The sequence below is a fragment of the Pleurodeles waltl genome, chromosome 7 (assembly GCF_031143425.1).
Source record: "Pleurodeles waltl isolate 20211129_DDA chromosome 7, aPleWal1.hap1.20221129, whole genome shotgun sequence".
NCBI classification, from domain to species: Eukaryota; Metazoa; Chordata; class Amphibia; order Caudata; family Salamandridae; genus Pleurodeles; species Pleurodeles waltl.
The window spans coordinates 1,046,713,624-1,046,730,482 of NC_090446.1; the positions used below are offsets into that span (position 1 = coordinate 1,046,713,624).

A 16,859-nucleotide genomic window follows, 5' to 3' on the forward strand; every position below is an offset into this window, starting at 1 on the left:
CAAAAACCCCCCAAAATGTTTTTGAACTCTAAAAGCACACGTTGCCACCAGTGGCATAACAAAGGCCCCGCAGCCGCCCTCCAGGGGGCCCCTTCAGCACAGCACCTGCCCTGAGTGAGTCTGGAGAGGGGGCTCCTCCATGTTCTTTGCAAAGGGGCACCCTCCAGTTTCGTTACGTCACTGATTGCCACTGTAGTTCCTGACACTGAACAAAACTACTTTGTGTGCCAATATGCTCCTTGTGGAAGAGCAGAATGCGATCACTCACAGTAAAGCCAGCCGAAAGAGAGAGAAATAGAAGTTTAATAAAAACAAAATGTCTTTGTTAATACCAGACCTAATTAGGGACCAAGACCCACATGTAGGTAGCTTTTTGCATGTCGCAAACAGCGACTTTCGCTGTTTGCGATGTGCAAAAAGCACATTGCGATGCACAAACCCAGTTTTGCGATTCAGTAACCTGGTTACCAAATCGCAAAACGGGTTTGCGACTCGCAATTAGGAAGGGGTGTTCCCTTCCTAATTGCGACTCGCAGTGCAATGTAGGATTGTTTTGTGACCGCGAACGCGGGCGCAAACCAATCGCAGTTTGCACCCATTTCAAATGGGTGCTAACACTTTCGCAAAAGGGAAGGGGTCTGTATGGGTTCCCCATTGTGAATGTCACTGTAAACATTTTTTCAGAGCAGGCAGTAATCCTGTGGACAACTGCCTGCTCTGAAAAAATGAAACGAAAACGTTTCATTTTTCGTTTTTGTAATGCATCTCGTTTTCCTTTAAGGAAGCAGTCACAGACATGGTGGTCTGCTGTCTCCAGCAGGCCACCATCCCTTTGAGGGCCGCTATTCGCAAGGGGGATGCAAATTGCGACCCACCTCATGAATATTCACTAGGTGGGCATTTGCGAAGCCCTTGCGAATCACAGATGGTGTCAGGGACACCATCCTACATTCGGATTTGCGACTCGCAAATTGCGAGTCGCTCTGACTCGCAATCTGCGGGTCGCAAATCTGAACCTACCTACATGTGGCCCCAAATTCTTAAAGAAAGTCACAAAAGTGCACCCATGGTATATGTCGTACCCCTATAAAATATTTGTGAACTTTATTTTAGCATGGGTAAATACGCATGTGTAGATTTGCTCATGTGAAAATCTATTGAGCATTTGCAAGTTCATTTTCCCTCCGGCCACTTTCCTCCCAACCCTGAAAGAAGTTCTAATTCTGCCATTGTCAGGAGTTAATGTCCAACCTTTCTTATTATGGGAAAATATTAGAGAGAAGCTGGTGAAAATCTTTAAAACATGCAGGTTAGTAGGTTTGCAGACTCAAAGGCATTCCAGCCCTGGAACTATTGCTTACTGCTTCCTCCAGCCCCAGTATGCAGATCTGCAGAAAGGTGGCAAAATAAGGAAATTGCTACAGTAGGTATTGAAACTGCAAGTATTCAAGCCCTACTATGGTAGTAGCCCTGGCATATTCAGAGAGGCTATTATCAGAGCTCTTACATAATGAGATTGCTGCCATAATTTGTCGCCACACTACATGGCACCAAAGGGACAAGTAGATCTTTTTACAGGACAAGTAGATTTGAGAAGCAACCTGTCCCCTGGACAAGTAGATATTTTAATGAATTCCACACCCCTGGTTAACAGCAATAATCAGGCGCGGCTCCTCCACTAGGGCGGAGGAGCATCACACTCCAGCAGCAGCTGCTGCAAAACCTTTTACTAAAAACAATAATAAACTATGTTAATTATGTTTATTTTCATTTTTAGTAAAAGGAGGGGCAGGCCACAGACTGTTACGAGCACTGAGGGGGAGTGCACAGCACCCCCCTCACTGTGCATGTATGTTTGGCCGGCTGTCTCGGGCCGGCCAATCATGCATGCGCAGTAGGCTCTCTCCAGCCCAGCAACACAGCTGCCGGCCTGGAGAGAGCCTGCACAGGCTTCCAGTCTTCCTGCGAGCGCCCTGGCTGGGGCGCTTCCAACTAATCCTGACGCTGCTTTGAGCAGCGTCAGAATTGGTTGCAGGGCAGGCTAGGAGCCTGTGGCTGTCGGCAGAGACGGGGAGAGAAGCAGCGTGGTCCTGACGGCAGCGGCCGCGACGATTAAGTTAAGTTTAAAAAAAATAATAATAATAATTTCACCAAAACACCCACGCCCCCTGTGCATGCCGCCCCACCCCCTGTTACCACCGCAAGCCGCTCCTGCAATACATTCACTAAATACACAAGGCACCTGTAAGCAGCTATGATGTGCTGTTCTAATACATTGCTAGACACTAATAGTATGTTGAATATTTAAGTGCTTGCTCCTGTATTCTAGCAAAACAGTTCATATTTTGGTGTTGCCTTTTTGAAATTTTGTTGCATCCATTCCCATGCCGACCTATGGTATTCTTTTCTAATTTGTCCCTTAAATGTTCTTGTTTTCTCTAAAAATGCCGAAAAAGATTTTCGAGTGTGGTTGCCACTGTGACTCAACCTCTGCACTGCAGACCATCTGCGGTTGATAGTTCTTAGGCTTGTACTCTCTACAGTAACTGAATTGAAGACAGGGGCCTCTCTGTTCCCACCTGAACTCACGGGTTGGTTATTTCTCCATACAGCCACCATGATTTGTCATTTCATTGTTGGCTATGGCCTCTTCCATAGATGTTTATACAAAGGCATAATGACGTTTATCACAAAATGTAAATCCCTTTAAGCAGTTTTAGCAGAGTTCAAGACTCTAGTGGGCATGCAGCCTGAGCTTTCCTTTCTAATGTGGTTTGCAGCAAGGAGGTAGCAATGGCGGTCAGAACTAGGTGCTTGTTCTAGTGGGGAGCATGAGGCGCCTACAGTAAGGCTGAACTTTCTGGAAAAAAGTATTGAAGCCAGCTGGGTGCTGGATCCAGCATATTGCCGCTGGGTCAAGACATCCCAGGTGAGAAGTGATATCTGGCAAAAAAAAACAGTCTATTAGAAAGGACCAGCCATAGTGTGCGAAATAGAGCAGAATGGGTTTGATGGACTTTTCACCAGATTTAGCAGTCATAGTGATAGAGAAAAACTTGCCTTACCAACTTTGCTGCAAAAATGAGAAGAGATGAGATTTAAAGTCTTGGGGTACGGTGATTGTGATCAAGGAGAATAATCTGGAGGTGTAATCAGCCAGTTAATGATATTGGAAAGTTCATACTCAGACAGGAGTTAATCTAATCATTTCTTAACAGTTCTGCATGTTCATTTAAATGTGGATAGGCCTCTTTAGTGTTTAAAGTATTACCTCATATTTGCCTCCATTGGTCTGTAGATTCTCATGAGAAAAACAGGTAGAGGGCCATACACGAATATGCCCCACAAACATGCCATCTAGCATCCCCTTCCTTTCACATGTATTGCTAGTTTAAGTTCATTGTAGTTGTTTCTATTCTGTTAGCTTCTATCTGGCTCTGTACCAGCACTAGCTCAGACACATTTATTCTTGTGTTTTTAGATACTTCGAAGGTCACCATGTTAAATGCAAGTTGCAGAACCCAAGCCTGCAAGGGTACTCCCAATCCTGTAACTCGGAGCAGTAAATCAGACAATCTACTGGAAAACATGCTCACTTGCCATTCCAACATTACAGCAGGATTATCCTTGGCCACTGAAGGACAAAACTGATATGATTATGTACTTCTTCCAATAGATTGCAATCTTTGCAGATTGCATGCTTTGCAGATTAAGAACCTCTACATTCCAGTGGGATTGCATTATGATCCCTTGATTGCTTAAATTGGTGTCAGTTTGTATCTAAGGTCTTTCTGTCCAGAAGACAACAGCATTGTTATTCAGACCACCAGATGGACGTAGACAGAGACCTAAAATGCAGTGCTTTATTTTGCCTCACAGAGGATCCCCTGGTGCTCCCTCATGAATACAACACAATTGTGTTCCTTAATGCTGAGAGAATGTAGACTGTAGAGTTCACATTATATGGCAGGGCTGATTGGGACTATTAAAAGGTGCAGATAAGTTGCACAGCATCATCAGGCTTATACGATAGATAGCCCTTCCTGGACCTTTAGTTTGTAGGTGGACTGCTGTTTCAACAATCCTTTTTATTAGTATTGATATGTAAATGTATGCCCCTCTAGTGACTGCAAACTTATCGTAACAAAATTATGAGGCTCTTCACTTGAGTTCCTGCCTAGAAAAATAATTCTCACTCACAGCACAAAACAAACATCGGTTCAGGAGGGTGGGCCCCAAGACACCTCACAATACAAAGATGGGTACCAGGGTAAAAACTGGGGTGCCACAAAGGCTTGGCGATTTGACTGTAAGCAGACAGGGCATTGAACCAAGGACACTTCCAAACCTAAAAACAAATCCACTGTTAAGGCACCAGGGGTTTCCAGTGTAGCCTTGGAGGGTGATTCCTCAGTTGAGGAAGTCCTTGTAGCTTTTAACTGGAAGGTGGACCAAAAATTGAGTTGGAGATTCCAGAGGGGAGTAAACACTTCCACCTCCTGCTGGTGAATGGAATCTCAGCCACTGTCCTGAGAGATGCCTGTACCAGTAACCATTGTGCATGGCAGGCTGGCAATCTCAAACCAGTATATCCCAGGTGAAACTGCCAGAGTGAGGGTTATCCCAGGGAAAGTCACAGATAGACGTGTGACTTTAGTGCCCCTAGAGATAGCTGGGTCTCTTAGTTGGAGAATGGTAGAAGTCCGTACAGACCTCCTCTTGATTGTCTCCTTGGTAATGACCTCCCAGAGGTTGTTCTGAGCCCAAAAGAGGAGCTGGTCGAATAACAGTCCTCTCCCAAGGATTCTGGAGTTGCTGCCCCTGCTGTTAGTGCAAGTAGGCCCAGAAGAAAAGGAAAAGAAAGAAGTGTAGGCAACTTTTAGTCAAAGTTCTAGTAAGCCAAGGAGATTATGTTCCAGGAGGGAAGAATTCCAAAGTAGGCACTGGTGAAGCCCAGCCTGACCCACAAGAAGTCCTGAGTAGTCGGGCAGCTGTTAAGTTTGAGATGGTGGCTCCTCAACTAACAAAAGAGAGACTGGAAGGAGGTGTTTGCCACCGGATGTAGTAACCCCCAAATCTAAAACAGCAGACAGGAACTCTGAACCCGAAGAAGCCTGCAACTTAGCCCCTTCGCCTGTCAGTGAAGAGATAAAGGTGTGGTTGTGGGCTCTGACAGCTCTCAGTGGCCTCTGCAGGATGATAGCTCTTATGACAGCACTGTCCTTGGCATGTTGGTCTGACACCATGTCAAATAGAGTAGCCCCCCTTACACTATTGGTCATGGTGGGGTTACTCAATTTGTGGGTGATATCGTAGTACTGCAGACTACAGACTCTGGTTCAAATCCCAGCCTTTGCATTTGACTACACATTGTTTGATTCACTATAATCCACTTGTAGCAAGCAAGCAAAAAAAACCCACAAAAGAATAGGTTGTATGTGTGTAATCCCCAGTTGATGTACGCAATCTTGTAGATCCCCAAGTACTGTACAGTGCTCAGTTACTTTCTAGCTAGGTTTGCGCTACAGAAATACAAAAAACATACAAACATAAATATGTTTTTGTGCACGTCTTTGTGCCAGTTAGTTACAATGTTCCCCCTATAAGGCTTCTTATCAGTGCCTCCTAGCTCTACAGAATCAATATGGTACATCTGAAATGATAAAACAATGAAGCTGAAATGCGCACATTGTAGTTTCGGCTTTACATCTAGCTGCAGTATTTTCTAATATTTGAAAAGCTTGCTATCTTTATGTTTGCTCAAAATAATGTGAAATGAGCGTCTGAAGAAATATTCTTATATATAGCACCACACCCAGCAAGGCTTAAGGATTTGCCTTCTCATTCCAGAGCCAATGTGAAACATCCTTACAGCTGATTTTTCATTAGCTCTTTAGGTGGATCTTCCGCTGTCAATGTCTATATCTAACCCGTTGCTGTAGGACTCCCTGTTTAAACAAAATGGGGGACTGAAGAATATGGAGGAAAGTGAGCAAAACCCAACTGTCTATTTCTTCACCATAGCCATTTTCCAACTGCACCTCTAATCCATGAGATCAGCTTACAAAGGTTACCCAGATAGAATCCATACACAACAAAAGCTTTGTCAATTAGTAGGTATCAGTAAATGAATTGTTTCCATTCAGGTGGGCCAAGTGGCATCATACACAACTTGGGCTCCTCACAGTTTGGTTGCCTATGATGTGATTTGAAACTCATGGGTAGAGAATATATAGAAAAAAGAAGAGTAATTATGATTTAAAGGGTTGTTTTTCTGCATCAGTCTTCAAAGCGACATCAAATATTGAGAGCGTCTATGATGTCGCATAGACTTCTTAGGTGAAAAGCGTCCTCTTTTTTTTTTTTTTTTTACAGTTACCCTTTCCACAGTGGTATATTGTGTGCACTCCCAAAATCATCTTCCTCTGCTCCTACCAACGGTGCAAGTATAAAGCAATAACTGGTGCCATGTACAGCATTGTCTCCGTTTCCTCACCCCTCATTACTCTGTGCTGTAAATGCAATAAAAATTATACATAGTGTCCTGCCGATAAAAGCCTCCATTTTTTAGACATCTCCCCCCACCCTTAACGACCACCCTTCATTCCCCCCCCCCCCCCCCCTCTGCGTTACCCACCCTTTACAAATCTTCAACATAAACACCTGGTATCCCGACCCTGAAACCAACCACCACCTGCAGCGTTGCCTTGCTCTCCAGTGCCCAAATATTAAAAATGAAAATATCTAATATACTACCAACCCCATGACCATCATCTGAGCTTTATCTGCTCCACCCTGCAGAGTTGCCTGTGAAAACAGTTGCCGAGGTGACAGCAGTCTTTGTAGAGCCATTGTCAGCGTGTACAACAGTTTGCCGTCAGCTGTAGGCAGGGCCACTGGAATCGTGCCGCAGTGGAGGACCAGTTTAACCTACAGATACGGTATCAAGCAACTGAAAGGTGACCAGTCAGTCTTTGCATAGAGCCTTCCACTGCTCAGCGTCGTGATTTGCTGCGGTTTTAGTAACTTTTGATCCGTTTTAGGCAGAAACAATTTTTCTTTTCTTAAAATCTGCAGATTATGCAGCGGATGATGGATCATGTAGCTAATGCAGCAAACCCATAATTATGGGGAAAGCACAGTGGCCACAGGATTGCATAATTCCGGAGGACCAGGCTATTGGTCAGTTAAGTACCATGGCTAAAAGTTGAGATGGTGGTTATGGTGCCACTTTCTCACACTTTGATTGGATCTTTGGGGAGCTGGGCGGGTCGGCGGAGGGCAGGGATGTGAGTGCTTCACCTTGAGATCACAGCAGTGAAAACAAGCATTTACCATGCAACGGGTTTCGCGTTTGCTCATGTTAGAGCTGATCGCGTTGTAAACTCCTAACCCGACTTTTCACCTATCGGGCAAAAGTGCATTTACGTATGTAACCCGAAAAAGTTAAATTGACTATGTAAAGCGCTCGACATCTGCCAAGCCAGATCGCGCTCGTAAATTAGAGAAAAAGAAGTCCACGAGCCTGATGGAAAACAGCGAGCCTCGCATGTTTTCTGTACTTGGTCACTGCGCTCGAGGAGGGCTAGCCACCGGAAAAGGCATGACGTATGCGTGCCTTCGACTAATGAAAGCAAGCAGGTTTTATTAGGCAAGCCCACGAACCAATAAAAAACACTGACGTGAAGTTGACAGTGCTCAGAGCCCTTTTCTAAATACTAAAGCGTCTCGCTGCTATACGCATGCACGAGCGCATGCAACGCAGGCTCGACCCTAAAAAAGTAACTTCATTTTATTCATTGCTGTGGCGCAGCTGCAGTAAATAACTGGATTTCGGATATGAAATCCATGCTAATGGCTTCCATAAAAGAATAAAGGATATCATAGGGGATTCTTTCTAATTCTGGTTATTCCCTTCTCTGAGTTGTAAGAAACGCAACTTGTTTGTCACTGCTTATAGCTTACAGCAGTGGGAAGCTGCTACTTCTCTCCACCTCTTCCACTTTCCACAGGCTGGACGCTAGTACCAACCAACCCTCCACCTACTAGGGACCTCTACAGATATCCAGGAGACAGTACCCTCCGCCAGCTGTGTCTGAGCAGAAATCCTCTAAGGGATGAAGGGGGAGAGAAAGGCAGAGGTAGGTGGGATAATGTAGCAGGATTTTCTAGGATAGGAGAAGGGTCAAGGGAAAGGCCGGCAGGATACCAGACCTCTTATTCTGATGCTTTTCAAAGAGGGAGGAAGTGAGGAAATCCCGGAGGGCTGTGTTGGAGAGGACTCAGTCAGAAGATTCTAGATTTCTATATTAATGAAGGTGGGTGGATCGTGGAATGATAAGGTTGAGGAAACGGCTTATCTTGTATGTTTTGCTCATGACTCCAATTTACTACTACCATACAGCTTAACTGACTTGAGAAAACAATGATTCATGCCTCATAGATTCCATTCTACAAATGGATTAGAGAATTAGAAAAAACCCTGAGGCCATGATCACAAGGCCAAGTTACTGACTGTAATATTAACTCACTACACTGATTTACCTAGGTTTGCTTTGACAGTACACCTTCTGTTGACCTGTTGTTACCAGTTCTCAAAACTTAGAGTGGATTTGGTCTCTTCGGAGGAGTATTTCTGTCTCATCTCATTGTATTGGCTGGTAGGTGTATTGTTCAGCTTCCTATGGAGTGCTTACACTGCAAAGTATGAGAGACTACATTTCAAAGCGTTGTGTATTGAATTGTTAACCTCATTGATGGAATGTATACTGAAAATGTATTATTTTGGGGGTATTTTTCACCGCATCTTGCTTTTTAAATGTATTACTCAGAATTCAGAATGCAAGCCTGGCCAATTCATTTAGCAGATGATTTTGCTGTAGTTCTGGTTAAATACCTTTATTTATGACGACTGCACATGAAAAGGTGTGCATTAACCACACACGCAGCTCACCTGGGTGTACTGTGCCATTTATTACTGTTGTCGAAAAGGGAGAGGGGCATAATGCCCCACGCGGAGCTGAATCATGCCCCCTCCCCCTCAACATTGGTAATAAAGTGCAAGCATATTGCATATCATCTTATATACTGAATTCTTAATATAACGCGCCCGCCTGTATGTTTTAGCTCAAACGTGCGGTATTTTGTGTGACATCGTGTGAAAGCATTGCAGTGAATTTTCACTCGCGCTGCTGCCGTTGGGCGAGTTGCCCCGTGAATGGGCCCATTGCTCTGCGCGTGGGTGGTTTGTAGGAAACAACGAGTTGCCCTGCACTGGTCGGTCCAGTCGAGATGTAGTGCTTCACACCAGAATAGCGCCTTGGGCCTGCCCTTTGTCCCCAAAGCACTGTGGGAACCTCTCCGAATGACTACGCGGTGTTCATCCATATTTCACGGGCTGTTACCAGTGCACTTCCTTAATTAAAACCCATTCTTTATACTACTGAATAATTCATGACGTGAAAAACCGCGGATGTCAAAGGACGCGGATCTAACGGCCAAGTGTTACTTTATCGGGAGGCCACGCAGTATTTATTGATCGCGCGTGTCAGGCAGGGAGCGATGGTGATTTGAAAGTGTGGTAGAACTTTATCCGTGTACCTTTGTTTGCTGGTATCAGTGGTGTTTAAGAGGTTCCGGGTCTCCATGCCTTAATATTGGGGCAGGCCTTTCCATTTTGCAGATGTTGAATGGCGACAGTTTTCCCTGCTCATACCCTGCTATTCTGAATGGATGCACTGTTTAATTTATACTCCATGCAGAACATCGAGGCCTTTAGAGAAACCATTCACGTGAAAAGAGTTCCTCCTCTTAAAAAAAAAAAAATCCTCCAGAGATGTGCAAAACAATTTTGTTTTACTCCATTCTCGAAGGAAGATTTCAGGCGCCACTTAGTAATATAAAATAAATATTGCCTAAGTAACCTTTCCCCTTAGCTGTATTTAAAGTGATAAGTGCTACATTTTTAGAACGGTTCCTGAACATGTGACCTCTGCACATCTTCATTGAACCTGATGCTGACGCACTCACTGTGAAAAACTAGTCTCGATTTATTGTTGCCAGCAGCCGCTATAAGTTATGAAAATCATATTACAATACAATTGTGCACTTCCTTAGCACCTTGAGCCCATCGCAGGCAGGCTCCAGACCGGGACCGAGCACTGGCAGCTGATTCGTGCAGTGTCGGTGCAGTGATGTTATCGGTTCTGTTAGCTGCATCTGACACTACTGGTCACTCGTTTTGTTGAACTGGTAGTAGGCTGCCACGGCTGCTGGTTTAACGCGTTACTTTCAGGACACTCTGGTTCGGTCCAGCTGAATCCATGTAAGGCTACTCCGCGAGACGCCTTTTGTGTAGCACCTCAAAGTCGTGCTGCGTCACTCCATCTTTTTGCCAATGTCACCCAGGCTCTGCATTTTTGGTTTTACGTGTATGACGACGGCTCCCAGCTGCCTATTCGCCTGGAAGGTGGATGAGGTCGCACAGCCGTTACTTTCCCAGTAAGCTTGAGCTCTCTTTGGAAGTAGAAGGGAAGCCATTGGCTGGAACTTAATGCCAGTAAAGCCCAGGTGACTGGGACCTTGGATTGGTGGGGATTTAGCCTCCTGTCATGGGAAGTTTGCCCAGCCAGCACCCGTCCAGTGCAACTGTGGGCATTAGGTTTGTCACTGGACTCTCTGTGGCTCCTTGGGTCTCAGAACCCTTTGGTACATGGTAAATGAGTAGCAGTTGCAGCTATCTTTAGTTTGGTATTGACTATGTCAGTGCCGCCTAACTTTGGGCTCCTGAGTATCTGTTGAAGCCTTGCAGATTTCTCAGAACCAGGAAAGTAGGTTAGTCAATGGAGCCGACTATTTTTATGCATACGTCCTATTTTGAGTGCACTCCATTGCTGCATCTCAAGGACCACATTACGTTTGAGGCACTGTGCTTAATTTATAGAATTATGTGTGGCAATGGTCCTTTCTTCACCAATGGCCCCATGTTACCTCAAATTCCTTTGAGAACCGCGTGCTCCTCCTCCAAAAATGCTTTTATCACCTCTAAACGTGTTAAGGTAGACATCTTATGCCTGTAACCCGTGCTGCAGCCTGTCTTTGGAGCTCGGTTCAGTCTCCTCTTTCAGCCAGGTTAGGAAAGCCATGAAAACCAGGCTTTTGCCACAAACAGTATAGTATGGGGGGGATCACGCACAGACTTCCCTAACACCATGATGCATTCTGGTGTTAGTACGCTCAATTAAATAGTTACTAGCTTGACAACGTTCAATCATATATTGATGTTGTTTACAGAGTACCTCATAGTGCGGATAATTACTTCCTCCCTTTTACAAGATTTGGCCTACTCTTTCCTTAGCTAAGGGCTGCAAGATATACCTTAATTCAAACAGGGATGGATGTCCCACTTAAGTGCCAGATGGGCCATAGCTCCTGGCAACCTTTGCCAAACTGCCACTCCTTACCTGTGCTCCCTACTGGTTTTCCGAGAGGGGCAGTTGGTACCGTTGCACTGTTTGTGGTTTTGGAATCCCTTTGGTTGTCGACGTCCCTAGGCGGCATAACAGGAAATAGTTATATTTTAGAAAGGTGTCCATCTTCATCATAGGACTCGCTGCTCTAGTCAGCAAAACAAATCAAAAGATGGAGATCAGAGCTAGGGCTCGATTCAAACTGTAACAGGTGCATAGCTTTGTTTTCGCTGTAGTTGAGACTCCCGCCTTTATGCCAGTATGTCTGTTGTGTTGGTGCTGACCTGTAAAGGACGGTCTTACCTCCTGGTCTGTTGAGCAACATGTACTTCTGGTACAATAATAAACCATCAACGTGCACCTTTTGCAGAAATACACAAACCTCAGCTCCATGGAGAGTCAAGGATGAAGCTTTAATTCAGAGTATATAATCCCTTGGCGCTGCTCACTCACAAGTCCTTGTGACTGATCCACACCCAACACACTCACTTTGTCCTACTCTCACTTCCACACACTCATTTAGCTTCCATCTGCTATTAAGTGGGTATAAGCGAGTCATATCTTCTCTGTGGTACTAGAACAACATATTGTGAGGCCTAACAAAGTGTAGGAATACCTCTTTAATACCTCTTTAAGTCCAACTAACAATGATAAGAGACAAGATTTCCTTCCAGTGGAATAACTGAGATATCTCTTCTGTACATCTGAAAGTCCAAGAGCATGGATAAGAAGCTATTTAAAATGTATTAGGCCACGCTTTAGTTACAGGGGCCACTCCTCCCGTAGATGCTTCTAGAGTCCCTTCTGATGCCTCTCCTACTCACACCCAGGGTTTTGTCCCTGTTAAAGCACTGAATATAGAGAACATTGCTGCAGGTTTTTTGGCTGACAGAGACGATGCTCAGGAGACCCAAGTCTGGGGCACTACCCATTAGGCTGAATTTGGAGCGGATGCCAGGGATTGATGCTTATAGCGGCGCCATGAGGCAATTTGATGACTGGTCTGTGCACATCTTTCCATTTATGCTCTGTGTTTAAGGTGATGCTCAGAGGCTGTGCGGATTGCATTTATCAATGGGCCACATGACGAAGGCATTAATCAGAACGGCTGTGGTGAGCTTCCTCAAATAGCTATGGATTTTAGACGGCTAATGAGAAGCTTACTTGATGCATGATTATGCAGTAAGAGTGGACTGCGCGGTGCGCAGGGTCGTCTCCAGATTGAAACATCAATACATGCAGCCGGTTGAGGATTTGGTCTCAGCATGCCTTCTGACACCATTTCTAAAGTGCCCCCTCATTGCCACAGAGAAATTCTGCCGGTGCTACCGATTTACAGAGGAAAACACGCCTGAGACCCCACACACTGTGCAGTTATTTGTGGGCAATGCCGGACTGCCTCTTCATTCCAGAGGAGTAGGTTTGGTACTGTCTATAAAATGTCACCCCGTCCTCCTCTTAGGAAGTATGAGGTTTACAAAAGCCAGTGAAGCTCCGTTGAGCAGTTGTAAGACCCTACAGCAGTAGCTGCAGGCCGTGTTGTGTACAGTACTGTTGCCCAGTCCTTGCTCATGCCAGCTCACATAGCCCGTGCAGTCCCCCGCCTGTCCACTGCTCGTGCTGAGAGCCCCAGGGGTGGCACCTCCTGTCGTGGTGTGCTGTCCTTTTGAAAACCTCTAGGCGTGCTGGTAGCATGGCAATAAAACAATGTAATGCTGGAGATGTCTCTTCGAAAGCCATTTCAGTGCAGAGAATTCTTTCCTGTCACCCAAAGCCCTCCGCCTCATACACTGCGCTCTCTGGTGGAGATGTTGTCCTTTATTGGTACCCGTGGGATGCCTGGAGCCGCAGGGGCCTCACAGATGCATTTACACGGTTAAAGTATAAAATCACCATAATCCCCCTCAGCATTGGGTATCAAGGACCTACAACTACAGTCCTAACTTCGTTTACCTGCGCAGCTAAAATAGTAACCTCTGGTGATATTCCCGCCTCTTGGCTGAAATCTTGCCAGCCAGTGGAGCTATTCTTCTTTTCCATTTAATTTGTTTAATCCTAAATATGGAACGGAGCTTCATTCCCCAGGTACAAGCAGTGTATAAGGCTGAGGCTTTCCCATAAAGTCACCTGTTGGCAGTGCTTTAAATGGGCCGGTACTGTCCGATACTGAGTACCGACACTTCTTTATTTTGAGAGGAAGAGTACCTGCACTTCTCAAGAAAAACATAATGCTTTTCATTGGCGAGTACCGGCACTTCTTAGAAACAAGCAGGTACTCTGATGCAGAGTACCTGCACTTCTATTTTTCCATTTCAACCAGTGCATGTTGCAGTGCTCGGTTCTTCCAGTTTGACTCCCCAAAGTGCTTGTACCATGGCCCATAATGCTTACCAGGAAGTTTAGCACCCCTAATGCCTCAGCCTAGATGCTGCTGCAACTTCCTTACCAAGTGCACATCTTTCCCATAGGAAAGTTGATCTAGTTTATGTTCCTGTGAGCAGCCTTCGGTGAGCGTGAAACACATTCCTCGCAACTAAACTACTGACCATATCACCCACAAGTCATTCTCCCGACACAGCGACCCTGCTACTACCATCCTGGAAAAGACAGACCGCAAACACACACCTTCGCAGTCTGGACAACCTGTCATTTTCACACTGTTATTTTCGATCCGCTACTGAAAACATCTGTGAAGAGCCAAATTCTGTGGGCTCTCCATAGTGATCACCAGCCGCAGGACTGCAGGGAGCGACCAGCTGCGGCCCCTGTCTGTACATCTTTCCTCAGGAAATGCTTGTCGATCTCAATATTTGCTCGATATAAACCCAGATTCAACATGAGTTCTGTCTCAAAAATTGTAATAATTTTCCTGTGGAGTGTGATCTGTTAAATAATTCTTGGTGTTGATTTATTGGTATGTTTGCAAATGCAATAGATGGAAAATGTGAGTATTAGGCTGTGCTTATTGCAGAGCAGGGTGAGAGCAGTGGTTTGCACAAGAATCCTTGCACATCATGTGTTTCCTTCTGTTGTAATATCCTTAGAATGTACACTTGGGGTAGATAGTTCTTTATAAATGTGTTTGCCACTAAACCACCACAGGCTAAATTATCATTTTCCAGATGTTTGCTAATGATTTCTGATCACCTTTACATGTATAACGTCTGGGGCAAAGCCTAATGACTCAAGGTTCCTCTGCTTTTGCACTCTTTTGAATCTCCGGCTTGAAGACTTGTTGAAGGTTAAGTGCACTGGAGATTACTAGTTCTTTGTGTCGGTTGGAGGCATCTCAGGTTGTTCTTCTGTGGGAGTTGATGCCAAGATCCTATCCAAGGATCACGTTCCACAGGAAAACAACCCATCATCATTGAGGCACTGGGCTAGAACCTGTACAAGATAGTGGCCTTTAGCTAAGCATTAACCTACTTTGCCTCTTATTGTGATGTTGCTTCTTACATTGTACTTTTATGCACCTCCTACACTATACCGTGGAGCAGCTTTGGTTTGTCCTTATTTGGGCTATCATATTCCCTTCTGGGGCGTTTCTTAAAACCCCTAAGGCATTCTAGATGATATTATCTTGGTTCTTTTCAAGGGAAAGCCAGTGGACTAACCCACCTGCAACCAGTGTTTCGTAAAAGGAAAGCCAAGGGCTGGTGCTTGGTGCCCATAATGAAATGGTTCGCCTGTAGCCTTATTCTTATGGCATGACCTCCTGGTGCCATCGGGCTTCATAAGAACTGACTAGCAGCAGTGACGCAAAAAATCTGGAACAGTACTTCACATTTGTAATAGTCCCAGAAAAAAGACAAAAAGGAGCTTGAGAGTTGGAGAAGAAGAAGGTCGCCAGTGTGAGAAAAGAGATGTGAGGATTTAAAATTGATGAGACAAGTAAGCTAAGTTTCACATTGTGGAAGTATTCCATGACATTCAATAGAAAGATGTCCCTCACAGTTTATGTTGGACTACGGATTATTTAAGATGACTGTGAAGTAAGAACTCCAGATCTGTTGCCCACTTTTGCACACCAATCTCCTATCCTTTTTACTGATGTTTTAATCAGCAAGATGATTGTTAGAGCTTAAAAATAACACAAAAAAGCATTTAACCCTAGGAGTATAAATGCTTGTAGAGTTTGAATATGATTACAGTATTTCAGGCTCTTTCAGATCTTCTGAATAGAATGAAGGAAACTAATAAAAGTGATAAGCCAACTTAGTAGTAGTATTCTTTTCATCGGTCCACTCCACATAAGGATCAATGTGGTTTATGTGACTATCTCTGAGGAGGCTGCTGAATTACCTCTCTGTCTAGGTGTCCACACAGGGTTGTCAAATAAACTACTCGAGCACTGTTAACTGATCTCCTGATATATTTGAATATTCATGTCCCTGTTTTTCCCACCTTGGCTTTAATGACACTTAACCCCTCCTCTATTTGTTTTCTTCTACATATTGTTTTCAGATTCCTTTTTTATTTTAATATTGTGTACCCCTCTAGGCACTAGCTGTATTTATAGTTATGCAATAATAGCAATAAATTAATAAATAAGCAACAAATTTCACAACTAATGTTCACTTTACATAATATTTTACATGTTTACTAACCACCTGCAGTACCGTGAGGCATCGATTCAGCTTTGTGTTGCAAATATGCTGCAAGACATTTTATTAAAAGCACTGAAACATTTTTTTTGGGCAGCAGGCCTCCGTCAGAATAATTTAAAGATGCCGAATGATATGAGATTGAAAAATGTTTCACTACATTGAGTTTCTTTTCCTTGAAACCAATAAGTGGTGACAGTAGGGATAGACTTTGTCCACGGGGCAGGACCAGTGGATCGATGTGCGGTAGACCACCCTTGACTTCTGCTTCGATTGAAAGCCTAAGAGAGAATAATGGGCAGATGTTGGAATGGTGGGTGAAGCTCTGTCCTGAAGAGCAGGAGGACAGATGGAGGTCACACCTTCTGTTAGCATATAGCTGTTTGTGAGTGGGGCACCAGGATTCCCGTACCGCAAACCTCTGTGGTAAGGCACTTTAGTCGATTGGAAGGAATGAAAGTGAGGTAAGCCTACAACTCAGAGTAGATTAAGTTTGCCACCAGACCCATATGACACATAGATATCAAAGGTGTGCTCATATATAGATGAGGCGTTATACGAGTCATACTGAAATTGTGAGTCCTTTTTGTACAGACAGAAAAGCTGTTGGTATATTGTTTTGCTGTTAATTGGTACCTGGTACTCCTGGCAATGTTATCATGTTGACAAGCTCTCTGTCGCCCTTCGAAGTCTTGTACGCATTACAAAATGTGCTAGTGAATGAGTAGAACAGAAAAACGAATATGACCATCCCATGTAAGTTTGCGATATTGGTTGGTCACATGCT

The 16,859-nt window shown here is 44.5% G+C and overlaps 1 protein-coding gene across 1 annotated transcript in view; it reads left to right on the forward strand.

Annotated features, from left to right (window-relative positions):
* The window catches only part of PITPNC1 (phosphatidylinositol transfer protein cytoplasmic 1), an 864,322-nt gene that overhangs the window by 207,631 nt on the left and 639,832 nt on the right, over positions 1-16,859 (forward strand). The gene's annotated exons all lie outside the window — the stretch shown is intronic.